Here is a 16,063-nt window from a genome sequence, read left to right as displayed (position 1 = left end):
CGTTAATCTTTAATAAATTTATATTCTGATTATTCAGTTCTGACACTTTACTCTAGTGTTAATGTTCATTTGTCCTACCGTTTAAGAGCTTCGCTTTTATGGATGTTTTCATCCTTGTTTAACCTTAACTCTAGTAAATAAACATTTCATTTAAAGGTCTGATAAAAAGTCATGTCATAAAATTTAGAGTTATAACATACAAAGATACTCGAAGCCTTATAGAAGAAAGAAATTTTGGTAATGATCATTTAATTATTTTGGTATTATTCTCTAAGAAATATTTTTTACAGAAGTATGAACTCTGGCTGCGGCTCTCGGACTCCTAGCCTATAACCCAACCTAATTGTACAAAAAATTGCTGTTCTCTGTCAGAGTCATAGTTCTGTTGGGGGGAAGGGAGGGGGGATTGAAAAAATATTTCTAAAAAGATTATTTTTTGTAAATTGAAGATATATCCATGTTAAACAGAACAAATGTTTGCATGCACTAGTGTCAACAGGAAAAAGAAAAAACATTGGTGTAAAATTTATGGGATGTATAGCTAATAAATATACATTATCATAACATAAACTATATGAAAAATACATAGATAGACAAAAAATGTTTCTATTGCTTTTTAAAAACTAACTTGCTTTTTTTTGGTCTAGAGGTGGCAGATTAGTTTAAAAAGTAACTTTTGCAATGATCGAAGCCGCCATTTCTTTGGCCGGCTTCGCTCTGGCTTCCACCTTCGTCTCAAAATCGATGTAAGAATCGTAAAAGCTACCAGATTGGAGCTGGAACCGCACCTTGAGCCCTACGAAGCTACAGATCTGTCACAACATCGCTAGATCAATGAATATTGGTCTAATCTGATAATTTTTGGTCTCAAGTAGGAGTAGGGAATTAAAATACGTGGATGTAAAGCAATCTAAAAAACTCTGTTAACATTATCATATAATTCTCCTTTGTCACTAACAAGGACAATTTTAATTAGAAGATTAATGATTATGTTCGTATTATTAACCCTATACTATAAAGTAGTAAATTTTTTTTTTGTTTCTGTACGTACCACTGAATCATATGCGTTATTTATTTCAGTGAAGCTTAATTGAGTTTATCTGTAAGTTTTAATGTACTTTCTTAAAAGATTTATATTGTTCCTAAAAATATAAATGATTTTAACTAAAAGTAATGAATACATATAAATATGTAGAAGGAAAAACAAATAAGATTTTAATATTAAAATCATTTCAAATTATTTTTAAAGACAAACCTACAAAATATAAGCTAAAACTACGCAAATATAAATAAATAGATATGTTCTGTTACATACAATTTGTAATTTTACCGTAATTTGATGCATTTCTGGATACACAAATTTGTATTAGGTTTTTACTATGTTTTTTAGTATCAAAGATACCTCACAATTAAAAATTTAACATTTAAAGAAGGTGTCTTAACTTTTATTTTTATAGCTAGTCGGTGTTTTTAGTAAGTAGTAGATGTAAAATTTTCCATAATTATATTTAGATATGCAATCGTTTTTTTTGTAGACCTCTTATTTTTTAAGTAATTTAAGTTTTTTTTAAAAAACTTTGAACTTGAATATATAATTACAAAGGCATAAGAAATAGGTGTTTATATGGGGGACTGCCATTTACACATCCAGCAAATTTACAGTGGATGTGTTTATGCCAGTACAATGGATGTATTTATGACAAACTGAATTTTTACTGTATAAATGATAAAAATATTACAAATCGATTCTAAGCAAAATTGAAATAAAAAGTTTACAAAATAGTAAATAAACTACAATAAAAGAAATTACACAAAAATATTATATTTATATTTTTTTTTATTTTTTTTACTTTTTTTCAATTTTGCTTACAATTGATTCATAATATTTTTCTGATTCTAAATTATGAACCCATATTTTTTATGCCTGTGTTAGAATATATTTACTTTTAAAGTTTTGATTAAACCGAGGTTTAAAAAAATCGATTTTTTCAATAATTACCTGACAGAATTCAAAAAGTAAGGTGTCAAACTAAAGATCTTACTATTTTTGTTCATAATGGCAATTTCTTCTTTTTTGTTGCGTTTTAGTACCTTAAAACCGACTTAATTTAAAAAAAATTTAATTACTTCAAAAATAAGAGGTCTACAAAAAAAACCCGATTGCATATCTAAATTCTATGGAAAATTTTACATCTACTACTTACTAAAAACACCGACTAGCTGTAAAAATAAAAGTTAAGACACCTTCTTTACTAAAATGTAATTAGGGGCTAAAACTGATAGTAAATTTATTTGATTTAAAACATGGAGAAATAAATCAAGACTTAAATTCTCAAAATCTAGTTAAGATAAAAAATAAATGCTAAGTGCTTTCACTCAAACCTATTTCTTGAACACCGAACACCGCCCCCTCCCCTTATTTTCAATTTGTTAAAATTGACGCCTACCCAAAGCACTTTCCCTTCGGGGTCTATCTTAACTTAACCTAACCTAAATTAAGCATCAAAAAACGTTTACGAAATAATCGATTGTTTTCTTGATGCAATATGAGATAATACTGTCAATGCTTTAATTAAAATCCTTTTTTATTAATTTTATGTGTATTTAAGGATTAATAAAAGTAACAAGATGACGTAATCAGTGTTATGTATGCTAATAAATCCTCACAAAAAAATTGTGCCGTCTATCTTGAATAACAGTCGACATTTTCCACATAGCGTTACAGGCTGACGGACGGTTTGACAGATAGACAGATAGACAAAGTGAATTACAAGGTAGCTTTGCTACAAAAAAAATGTTAAATGTTCTGCAAATCAACTTCGCTCAAAATTCCGTTTTCACTCTTGTGTGTATATCTAATATTAACTGTAGCATCATAAAACAATTTCCAATATTTAAAAATTGATGCACATAAATGTTTTCACATAAACTTTTACTAGAAATTAACAACATGCTATACTTTAGATTATTACAGGTTCCTCTTTAAAAAGCGTATCCCATCCTTTTTTTAGTCCTTGATAAATAATTATTATCATCCTATTCCAGTAAAGTAGTAAGGTTTTCTTTTGTTTTTTTTATAAGACCTCGTTAACTAGTAAACCGTTTGAGCAATGCGTTGTTTAGCTTCACAGAGTTTTATTCTATTTACATGTGTTCCTTTCTCTTAATTTGAATACAGTGCCCCTTGAGGCTAGGGATGTACCAACTAGCTTTACTTGAAGATCTGGCTTAACATTTTACAGAGTTAGAGGTTATTTTCCGTCCCGCCAATTTTTACTAAAATTTATACTTTTAATAATGGATCAAATTTCTAGACGGGAAACTATTAAATTTATGTATGCTTAGGTAAATAAGAAATAATGGTAGCAGGAACAGAAAAAAAATATTCAAAATGTTGAACGCTATGATAAACAAATTGATTGAATCATAAAAATCATTCAAATTTGTCCATTGGATATGAATTTCATGGTTTAACTATTAGAAAAATTATTTACTTCTGGTAATAGCAAAAGTTTGAGAAGAAAAAATTGTTTTTAGTTTTCCAAACATCTAAAATCAAAGCTTGTCACTTACAGTTTATTTATAAAAAAAAAAGCCTGCTTGTTCTAAAGAAAGGGAGAAACACCTATTTACGATGTTGTTTTTGAGCTTTATCTTGAATTCAATTAGAAACTTGTCTCGATTGAAATACTAAACAATTTTGTTTAGACTTTCGAAAAAATTAAATACACACAACTTTTGCAACTTACATCTCTGTGTTACTTCATGTGCTACTATACTAAAGATTTCCCCCTAGCCAATTGATGCTTCGCACAAAAATAGCCTAAAGCCTTTGTACAAAAAGGTACATTCCCTTAAAAACAGAGCCCAGTCGGTTACTTGGTAGTAAGATCTAAAAGTATACCCGTAGGGACAGACATCGTATTAATTTGGATATTGAAAATAACGAAATCACTCTGCAAATCTTGTTGAGTCCCTAGAATCTAGGGAAAGAAGGATAGTAAAATAGCCTGAAACCCTCAGAAAACTTAAAAATTAAAAAGAAAAAAACCAAATCTTTAAAATAACCTTACCAAGTGAAAAAAATCAACCTTTTAATACCACTAGCTTCTGTATTTTAAATTTTGTTAACAAATTTAATTGTCACTTTTTGGAGTAAATATTTATCCACTGAAAATGTTTTACTTGAAATGAATTGATATATTTTTTCCAGAGATGCATAAAATTTTGAAATTGATCTCGTCAGAACAATTATTTGTTATGTGTGCAACTCCGTGTATGTGTGTGTGTCCCTGGGGAGATCAGGGAGATCAACTGATAGATTGCTTTCCAGTTATATACCCCTGTGCACTAGCAAATATATGGTGGATTTTTATTTAAAATTCGTAAATTTCAGTTTTATTTTTATCAAAGTTATAAGTTTTTTTAAAAACGTTTTTAAATATTTCATTCGTATTGTAATACTAATTAGCTATGCCGTCTCTAAAAAGCTTTGCTACTATTGAAAATGCTGGTCTCAAAGTAACTCATACTTTCGTGTTCTATTTTGTTTGTCTTTCTTTCCTTGTTTGTTCCTCTAGATTTTATCCTCATCCTACACTAAATATCTATAACTATTATACTATGGGATGTATTTGTTCATGCAGATTATAACAGACATAGTAATTATTAGAAACTTGACTTTCTTTTCCACAGTGTCAACTCCCCATGCCTTGCCAGTTATCATAGAAAAGACTTTCTTCCTTTTTAACTTTCCCTTCCCCATATTATTACAATTAATTTTAAAACTCACCCCCCCCCCTCCATTGTTTTCAGAAATATTTTCTCGCTGTGCCGATCAGAATGAATTTGCTTTTAAAATCGCATAGAAAGTTTTTCCCGCATTTTCCGTTAACCCAATATAAGCGTATTTTTTTTCATTTTTACCGTAGCATTAATTTCCTTCTACAAATTAACTGAGAAAGGCTGATAATATAGAAAATTTCATATGATATCAATCATTTTAAAAATAAACTAATTTTTTTTTTAAATCTACTCAATTATTTCTAAGAATTATTATTCTAAATCGACATTTTTGTTAATTAGCCATAGTTTCTTAGTGTTTGGACCTAAGTTATGATGGAGTAGGTTGAGACACTTTTGTATAGCCACTAGTGCTATCTCAAGCTCCATGTTATTGTTCAAGCTTTTTTTTATCATTAACCTTCTATTTCATGAGAGGTTAGGATCATTATTACCTAACCCTCGCTGAGTTTGACAGGTGTTCCTGGGTGTTCCAAATTCAGTTAATTTCAGGGATAATCTCCCTTCTTACACAACCAGGGGGAGTTGAGTGAATATATGGCGACTAAGAAACAAGTTTTATAAAAGAAAAATGTTACAAATTAAAATAAGGGACCCTTTACTTTGTTGAAGTCCGTTGTTAAATAACTCTTCACGGTTTAAAAGTAAAGAAATCAATACCTACTGATAAAAGTGTCTTGATTTTGTTTTAAAGCATTGTGTAGCATATTATATTTTTTACCTACATTATCTGAGTAATTATGAAATAACAAGGATGACAACATCCATAAAAGCGAAGCACTGAAACGGTAGGACAAACGGACGTAAACAATTGTATAGTGTCTGAACTGAATAATCAGAATATAAAAGTATAAGAGTCGACGCAAAATTGTAAGTAAATTTGTTGAAAAACTGCTTGAAACAGGATAATGTTTATGGACATACTTACATTTCTAGGACTTGATTTTAGAGTTGCTTTGCTTATAATATTGTTCTTTGTTGCCCCAGGAATCAATATACCAAAAATCAGATCAAACGGATAATTAGATCACATAAAAATTTGTTGTTAAAAAAGTAGAAAAATCAACATGTTTAAAATGGACGTACGGACATTCTGGTAATGATTATAGAGTTGCAACGCTTTCTAAATCGTACTTAACTACTACAGGAATCATCATGCAAAGTTTGAAATCGATAGGACAATTCTAACATGCCTAAATTAACGAATAAAAGCTATCTATCTCGGACGGACGTACGGACGGACGTACGGACGGACGGACCGATCCTAATTATAGAAAAGCTTCGCTTTTAAAAATGAGAAAAATTATGAACATTATATACTTACATGTATGTAATTGGCAGAGAATTTTTGGGTGCAATTTCTTTAACCGTACTATTTTAATACAATAGTACACTGCAAATGTTTTCATGATTTTTAAATTTTAGTTATTTTTTTATATATCATCAATAAGCTACTTATCTGCTTTTGATTTAAAAAAAAATAGATAGATTTTGACGTCACGCAGTGTAAAGATCCAATTTAAAAAGTTTTAAAACTTTGCTGTGTGCTAGCTTTGTATTTCTTTAAAAACTGTTTCGAAGGTTGTTCAGTGTTTAAATTTACTTACACTTAAACAAGTAGAGTTACGTCCAACACGTCTTTGGTTAGTTAAAATCATTCCAAAATTTCAACGAATTACAGAATAAGTTTATGAACTTGCCCTGGCCTATGCCCCCTCTATCCCTCAGAAGAAAACCGTAAATTATAATCAAATACTAAAAAGTATATAAAAGAGAGAAAAAATATTTTGAATATAAGGAAAAACATCACATGGATGAGTTTATTAACCCAAACAGGATACCGCTATTTTTACTTATCAATGCGCTTCGCTAAAAAAAAGAGGAAAATGTAACTATATTTCTATACAAACATACATAAATCCCATGTACTGTCTTTCTTTAGTTCATTCAAGGACTTAACAAACAATTCAATCCTTAGATTTAGGCAAATTCTTTATATTTATTTCTGCATTTTTTATTTTATTTACAAAATATAGTCTGTATTTATATATTAAGAATAAGATGGATAAAATCAATATAATTCAATAAAACACACAAATATATTCTCATAAAAATGTATAAATCTTTCCTCGAAATATGCTTAAATAATACATTTGTTAATGAGGAGATTTTTTATTAACAAACAGACAGACAGACACACATACTTCATAGTACTTAAGATGACATGACCTACTGTCTACACATCTTTGTTTTAGTTCATTAACAGATATGCAGTAACATTCAAGCTAATGTCCCATGTAAACAAGACACTAATCTTAAAGAAAAACAATAATCTGTATTTAAGAACTTTTGGATCAGGTGCAGTTCAGGGAAAAGTTTTTCTGGGATCGATAATATCCAAAAATCTATGAACTTTAAAACCTGATAGCTGACTAAACGTATATACATTTTTGTACAAAATTTGAACCAACAAAAGAAGGCCTACAAATAATATGGAATAGCCATTACTATTCCAGATTATTTATCGACCTTCTTATGCTGTATGGAAAAATGTGCCTGCATAACACGTACGTTAAGCAGTTTGGCAGCTAGCAGCCTTTCAACTTCATGTTTTTTTTTTACTTTTTGTATTTCTATTATACCAATTAAACTCACCCAAATTTATAACATTGAAAGAAAAAAATTTCTCTCAAGGTTTTAGTTTGATTTAGTATAACGATGACATAAAGGAATGTCATAAAACAATTAATAAAACTAAGTTTTTAAAGCTTATCGATTTTGGAAATGATTTATCTAAGGATCATTTTACCTACTTTAATACAGAATTTGAAAAAACTATGATTTAATGTTATAATCTTCAAAGGGATAGGGAAAACCAAAAAAGACTAAAATCATCCAGTAACCTATATAAAGCTTTCATAAAATGGAGAACTTAATTAGTTTAGTAGTTTTCGAAATCTTAAGCTACACACAAAAAAAAACCTTACTATTTAATTTATATATTAAGGCCTGTACATACAATTTAAACATGCTTTATTTTATTTTTTTTATTTCTGTAACATAGTTTATACGAAATGAATAACTTTTTACCAATTAACTTGATTTAACTTGATTTTAAAGGCAATCCTTGGATTATTTGGGGGATAATATTATTATTTAATTGTATCATTCGAAGGAAAATTAATATTACAATAAATAAACTTGCTTATTTGTTTTAGTTAGGCTTCTATCAACTTTGTCTTACTTGTTTTCTTTAAAATCTTTACAAATACGCAAAATGTGAGCTAAATATTTAATTCATTGTTTTTTAATCCTAGGAAAACGGGGCAATAAATATAGGTGGGTAAGGCCAAGAAAAGTGCAAGTTGTTCTTTTTAATACATACTAAATTATTTTCAGGATTAAATTACTTTTAACTAGTGGACATACTATTTAGCACAAATTATACGCTTGAAAAATTGACAACAGATTATAAAAGTCTTATAGATTTAATTAGAATAAAAAAGGCGAAGTTCGAATTAGAAGATTTCTACCTACTTGTGATAGAAATGAATATTTTTCTTAGGAAATATTTTTAGTTGTTACTTGATTATAATTAAAATATTAACACTAGGAAAGTAAACAACAATAAATATTTTAGCTGTTTTAATATAAAGTTTTTTAACTAGAAGATAAGAGCATGATTTTTAATTTGCAAGAATACTTTTTCTTATTTTCATCATGAGATTTACTATTTTAGGGATTCATCAAGTTTACATAACATCTTGTATGCAATCACCTTACACTAAGAGGAGCGTTAATTAGAATTAATGCTTGTGTTTAATTACTTTTAAACAAGGATGATAACACCCATAAAAGCAAAGCTATAAAATCGGGTGGAAGGACATACAAACATTAATACTGGTAAAGTCTAATTTAAATTCTATAGGTATTTGTTGCATCATTTTTGAATTTAGGATATTTATTGTCTTCTTGACCTAGTAATCATTATTTCAAATAAGTTGAATAGTATAACCATCACAAATAAAAATTGTTGTCAAATTTTTTTCAAAATCAATAAGTTTTAAATGGATTTTCTTACCACATGGTCATAATGTTATTGTTTAATAATCCACTTTGTCCTAAAAAATTTGCACATTGATTTTTTTTCTGCGTTGGATCCTGCTTCAAGACAACAATTATAGAAACTTCGGGTATAGTCCCTTTCGTGGCACCTTAAGGTGCGATTCTTCGTTTTTTTCACAGTAGCTTTTCTCCTATTTCTAGTCCATGCGGGGGGCTCTAACCCTGCGGGACCCATTGCTTGACCCAATATAACCTAACCTAATCTAAAATATCCTATAAAAAGCCATTTTAAGAATACGACGAATCGCCCCTAAAAGGACTATTCCTGAAACTTCTTTTGTATTAAGATATATAAGACTAGCGGCTACGCCCCCCAGAGGCCTCTAGTGGCATTTAAATGTTTTTTTTATTTTAAATATCTAATTTGAGAAATAATTTGTCTATGGTTAATCAGCTGTTAAATTCATATCTCTACGCAGCGCTACTACGCTACGAAGAGACATTCATACGTTAGCGACACTATGCGGCAGGAATATTTCAATTTTTTCGATTTTATTGTGATTTCTCTTGGGAGGGTGGTGGTACCCTCCCCCAAAATAGTTATAAACATTCCCAGGACCTATGAGAATCTACCCTGTTAAGGAGTACCCGATCGGTTCAGCGGTTAGCGAGATACACAGACACACAAACAAACATCCTGTTACTTTAGTATAAGGATAAAATAAAAACTGGGTCATCATAAAAAAACGCCTATCTCAAAAAACGCCCATCTCAGAAAACGCCCATCTCAGAAAACGCCTATCTCAAAAAACGCCTTTTTCATAAAATGCCTACTACATTTTTAAAAATTATCTTGAAGTGAAACATGTAAGTCTAAGATGGTATTGTGAATATTGTGCGATATGTACATTATAAATCTTCTTATTGAAATATCTTATCCCTGAAGTATAATGTCACTCTTGTACATTTCTTAGGCACTTTCTATTCTTTTTATCATTTTGAGCAATAACATACTAAAGGTTTGCTCTTTGAAAAATGATCACAATTGAATAACAAAAACTTTTACCTAGTGAATTCATGTTTTAAGTTTCTTTATTTCATATATCTACTACAAACAACCCAGTTTACTTTTCAGTTTTTACAATAAGATGAATAACTATGAGCTCTATTAAAACATTCTTCTTATTTATTTTCTTTCTTGTTTGACCTAATATCTTTAATTAACAGAATATCAGGTTTAAATGTTGTAAATATGACTAAACCTGGTAAATTTGTTAAGAGATATGAACCCAGTAAAAGTGTCGGACTGATTTTGACGTAAAAAAAATAATTAGCCAATGAGAGGCCACTATAAATTTTACCATTGGTCAATAATGGCCTCTCATTGGCTAATTATTTTTTTTACGTCATAATCAGTCCGACACTTTTACTGAGTTCAGAGATATTCATAAAGATGTTGTGAAATTTGGGTTGGGTGAATTACAAATTAGGGCTGTGAAATTTGGGTAGGGTGTAAGGAAGGTATAAATTTTGTTCTAGTTTTTATTATGCTTAAAAGAAATTTTATACTCATGTTATATAATTATTAACATACACAGATTAGAAAATTATGTACTTTTGAATAAGCTTCAACAGTTAGGGAGTTGAATCCATTTTTATAGAAGCAGAAATATAATCTATGATTATGGTTTGGACCCTCTAAAACTGTAATCTACCTTTCCACTTTCCCCTCTCTTGGTGAAGATATCTTCAACGCCGATACGATTTTCGAAATTTAAGATTCTACTTTCCCTTCTCTTGGTGAAGATATCTTCAACGCCGATACGATTTTTGAAATGTAAGATTCCACTTTCCCCTCTCTTGGTGAAGATATCTTCAACGCCGATACGATTTGTGAAATTTAAGATTCCACTTTTGCCTCTCTTGGTGAAGATATCTTCAACAAGAGAGACAAAAGTGGAATCTTATATTTCAAAAATCGTATCGGCGTTGAAGATATCTTCACCAAGAGAGGGGAAAGTGGAAGGGTAGATTACAGTTTTAGAGGGTCCAAACCATAATCATAGATTATATTTCTGCTTCTATAAAAATGGATTCAACTCCCTAACTGTTCAATAGTTAAACCCTTTCCTCTAATGAGTTCTCCCTCCAATAATTTTCTCCAATCCCCCATTTTCCATTTATTTGAAGATGACAGTAGTTCGAAATCTCGGATTTTTTAAAACTTGTTTTGCTCCCCCCCCCCTTATTTTTGTGCATTAACTGGTGTTTATACAAATGCGCCAATTTCAAATCCCCTACCTAAAATTTTTTTATAATATTTTTTATTAAAACTCAAATTAAAAAGTAGAAAGGCGGTTGACTTATCCCCCTCCCACTTTAATAATACCTAAAGGCTTCTAGGGGGCGTTGCCCCTCATCTATCTTAAAATAAAAGCTATATCTTGCATTATTTTTTTCAATTAGGTGTTTGAACACGAATTGCATATAGTAAAAATATTTTTCTTTTTTAATTGTTATCCTAATAAGATAAAAGGGGTATAGTCCTTTCCACGACATCCCTCCATAAGGAGCGATTCTTCGTATTTTTAAAATGACTTTTTATAGGTTATTTTAGGTTAGGTTAGGTTATATTGTGTTAGGTGATTGCCCCACAGGTTTAGGTAATTGGCCCCGCAGGGTTAGAGCCCCCCGCAGGGGCTAGAAATAGGAGAAAAGCTACTGTGAAAAATACGAAGAATCGCTCCTTATGGGGGGATGTCGTGGAAAGGACTATAGCCGATAAAAGTTATACTTAAAAATTGTTTTAATAGTTATCATTATATTTAGCATTTTAAAAAAACACCAAAATTGACCAAAATATGCGTATATATTTTGTACTCACTTGCGTCATTTATATTTCAGATTTTATTTACCCGTCATCTATTTGAAGTATACCCATTCTCTTAATATAGAAACTACTCTTTAGTTTACCATTTTATCCATCTTTGTACATAGTTTAGTGACTGGTTAATTTGGTAACTGTTTATTTGTGTATCAGATAAGAGATCATGAATGACAAGTATTTTACTATTCTATTGAATACTAGTTATAAATTAGGCTTTATTTTTTAAAAATGTAGTAGGCATTTTATTAAAAAGGTGTTTTCTAAGATGGGCGTTTTTTGAGATAGGCGTTTTTTAGTACATTATATAAAGTTATATAGAGTTGCTAATTGTACTGAATCTTCCTTGTAAGTAAATTAAAAGCACAATTACTTGACAAACTTTCATTTTTAGTACTTGATTATAGAGATGCTTCGCTTATAACAGTGTACCTTGTTGTCAATGTAATAATTATTCAAAAAGTAGTTGAATAAGATGATCGAGTATATGTTGTCAATAAAGTTTAAGAACCAGCATATTTTTATGGACCTACAGACTTTCTTGTAATGATTAATTTCATTGGGTTGCTTCAATTTCTAAATCTTACCTAACTATTGCTGGAATTATCATGCTAAGGGTTAAATCTTAAAGATTAACTGGTTCTACTTACAGAAAACTTCGTTTTTAAAAACAAAATATTTTTATACCTTAATTATAATGAACAAATTTACAAAATGTTTGCAAAATGTGCAGTATTTTAACCAAAACAAATATCGAACTGCATTATGTAACCACTGAAAAGAAAATTTTTCACATTTTGTTTGTACGCTGTAAAATACATTTATTTTTGTAACTTGATACATTCATTAAATGTTTACCATTTGCTTTTTGGTGTAGGGATAACTGAATGACATTTGTATTTCTGCGGGTTCTATTGTATCATAGGGATCTTTACAAACTTTCAACTACCTTTAAGAAGCTTTTTGTAGTGCCTATTAAAAATGACGTCAAAAAACTGTTCTTGGTTTTTATTTTTAAATCCAATAAATTAATAAATCTAGGGATAAATTATTTATTTAACAATATAATGAGGCTATTTAACTGTTAAACAGACAGCAGCTTGGCAACATCAATTTGAAAGTATTCAGGTAAGTAAAGATGAAGACAATGAACGATAATATTTTCTATTTTTTGCGTTGATTTCTTATATTGATAAAGAATTAATTTTTCCTTATTTATTTCTGAGCGAAATTAAAATGACATTGTTGTGTGAATATGAAAACTAAACTGGCCTCTACCACCATCAAGAAGATTTCATCCTGGTTCCTGTGGTTTTTATGCATAATTATATTACTAAATAATAAATAAATTAGTAAGTTTATATAATGCATAAAAAGAATATAACATGTTCTTAGAGTAAAAACCTAATTAATAACTCTACATAAAAAGATGTCACCTGATCCTCTGTACCCCACCCAGCCCCACCCCCCTCTCCCGCTGCTAAGTATCCTACCCAGGTCTCCTACAGATGTCAACAACAATCTATCGTGTCAAATTTCATATTTATATTCATCTACTCAAGTGAAAAAGTGTAAACATTTGGGGTCCCAGAATCTCCCCAATTGCTCTTTCCTTTTTATGCTAACTCTCCATTTGTTTTATACATTTGGATTCTGAAGGCTTTGTAGCTGAGCCTTTTTCATGCAATTGTATGAAGCTTTATAAATCTGCTACAAGATTCATGCAGCTGACTGGCGGCTGCCTTTAAAAATGAAGTTTCATCATTTTGTAAGTCCTCAACAATCCACAGAGACCTTGGACTGTGGCCCTCCAACACCCAACATTCTCAATCCTCCCCCCTGCTTACTATCTACTTATCAATATCAACTCATTAAAGCTTGCTTATAATAATATCATACAGTGAAAAGTGAAAAAAATAAACCACCAAACAAGCTACCCAACTATCTAACAAATGAACGTGCTTATAACTAAATACCGATATAACTAGCTATGTAATACTATCTTTAACTATTAATAATGTATTAATTTAAAATGTACTAACATAACCTAAACACTAACATTTTAACAAACAATAATCATAACCTTTTTACTTTGTATATTGTTTCATTTAATGAAATAAATATTCTAAATGTCAAAAATTAAGTTTAAAAGTTATACTTCTTTCTAGAAACTACCAAGGAACAAAAGTTATAGTTAATTCACATTCTATCTGCATGGCTCTCTAGAACATATTGTGGCATATTTTGTTCTGTTAAAGAACAGCTTTGCTTCTAAAATTATTGTCTGTTAATAGCTGCGGATGCTCCTCCCTTGTTGTTAATGTCTGTCCAACTATTAACATTTATATACATGCATTAACAGTTATTTCTAATTTTTCTGGGATAAATAACTAAACAAGGATAACTGCATACGTTTTGGAGAGGCAGCACTAATGCAACTGCTCTTTTAACTGGTGCTGTAGAGGCCTCAATTTATTTTTTCTAATATTCTATACAATATTACAACCATGTTTAATTCTTTTAAAATTTCATAGAATATGTAGTGCAGGAAAATTAAACTTATATTGAACTTTATTACCTCAGAGACATTTTGAAACTAATTTTATGTTTTATTCCTAAACTTTATATTACTTAAGAAATCTTAACTTTTGAAGATAGATCATTTACAAAAAAAACTTTACTCATATAAATTTTAATTTTATTTAAGTAAAATTTCATGCAATTTTCTCAATTGCAGAGGCGTGCAGAAGGAGGGTATTGCCAGTGTGAGTGTATCCACCCCACTGGAAAAATTAAGAGGGGATGTATTCCCTTCCTCGACCCTCCACACTTACATCTATACCCCCCCCCCCCTACATCCCCTTTATACAGCTAAAGAGAGTGTCAAGATAAAAATCAAGCGCTTCGCGCGTACATTTACTAATTCATGGACGCTTTTGAGTGGCATGGGTCGGTAGACACGAACCCCCTAACACTAAAATTGTATCCCTCTTGTTGCCTTTAATACATTCCCCTGTAGCTCAAACCCCTTACACCTCCATATACCCTGTGCACGCCACTGTTTCAATGTCTACATTTTATTAGTGCAATTATACTAAGGGTACGTCTATACGTCACTTCGGAATGAAATTTTATATTTTTCTCTTTTATCCGATTCTTTTTCCTTTTCTGTCTTTTTTGAACTCTCCTGAGTTACATAGTCTCGCTCATAATTGTAATATAAATGGACAATGTGATTTCGCCATTCTTTATGTTCCTTCCTTTCTTGCTAAAGCTAAACCGTTCTCAGCCTTCTCAATCGTGCTTTGATATGAACATTACATAAAATATTTTTCCTTTATATTTAAAATCTGTTGTCCCAATGAAGGAAAAAGATCATTCTGTTTTATTTAGATATTCAACTTATAAAAGCTGTAATTGCTCTCTGAAAGTTTTTAAAAAGTATATATCTCTCAAAAACCAGCCGATTATCTCTAATACAAGACAAATAAAACTAATTTATCCCCTGTTACAAACGGAAAGGCAAGTTATATAACTTTATTAGAAAAAAAGCTCTAATTAAACTGTCATTTTAATTAATAAAGATTGTGAATAATACCTGGATTAATAAAGGAGGAAAATGTTAAGCATATAACAGGTATATTAAGGGATACGGCAATGGAGGATGATTGAATTAACATCTATTATGATGATAAACAAAATAAATGAAATTCTGTAGATTCACATTTTTGGTTCAAAACTTAGTTCATCAATAGTTTTAGCCAATCAATCAATAGATAATAAAAAGTGTCTATCTTCTTAGAAATTAAATAAGAGAACGGGTTTATGATATATAGTTACTAGTGTATTTGTAGTCCCCTTCCTCCCTGGCCTGTATACAGATTAACTCTGTGGCTTGAGGTGTGACAATAGAGTTCCACATTCATTCAGATTAGAGCTCAGCTACTCAATAATCAGGGTGTCTATGTAGGTCCGTCTACAAGTTAAATATAATTAAAAAAAAAACACTTACAAACTTATATGTCTTATTATTTTCTTTACAGTTAATTAAGTATTCTGACATACCCAGAAGAAATACAGATAAAAAAAAACAATAATGTCAACATTAAAAATGTTCATAAATCAATAATACAAAGTAGAACAATGTCTGTCTGTTTGTTTGTCTGTCTGTCTATTTGTTTGTAGCGAAGGATCTCGCTAACCGCTGAACCGATTGGGTTCTCCTTTACAGGGTAGCTTCTCATAGGTCCCGGGAAGGTTTATAACTATTTTCTTGGAGGGGTGGGACACCCCCAACCTACCTAAAAAATG

This window comes from Acartia tonsa, chromosome 1, assembly GCF_053477335.1.
Source record: "Acartia tonsa isolate MP-2025a chromosome 1, ASM5347733v1, whole genome shotgun sequence".
Lineage (NCBI taxonomy): Eukaryota > Metazoa > Arthropoda > Copepoda > Calanoida > Acartiidae > Acartia > Acartia tonsa.
The sequence above is the reverse complement of the archived record's forward strand: the minus strand, read 5'-3'. Positions refer to the sequence as shown.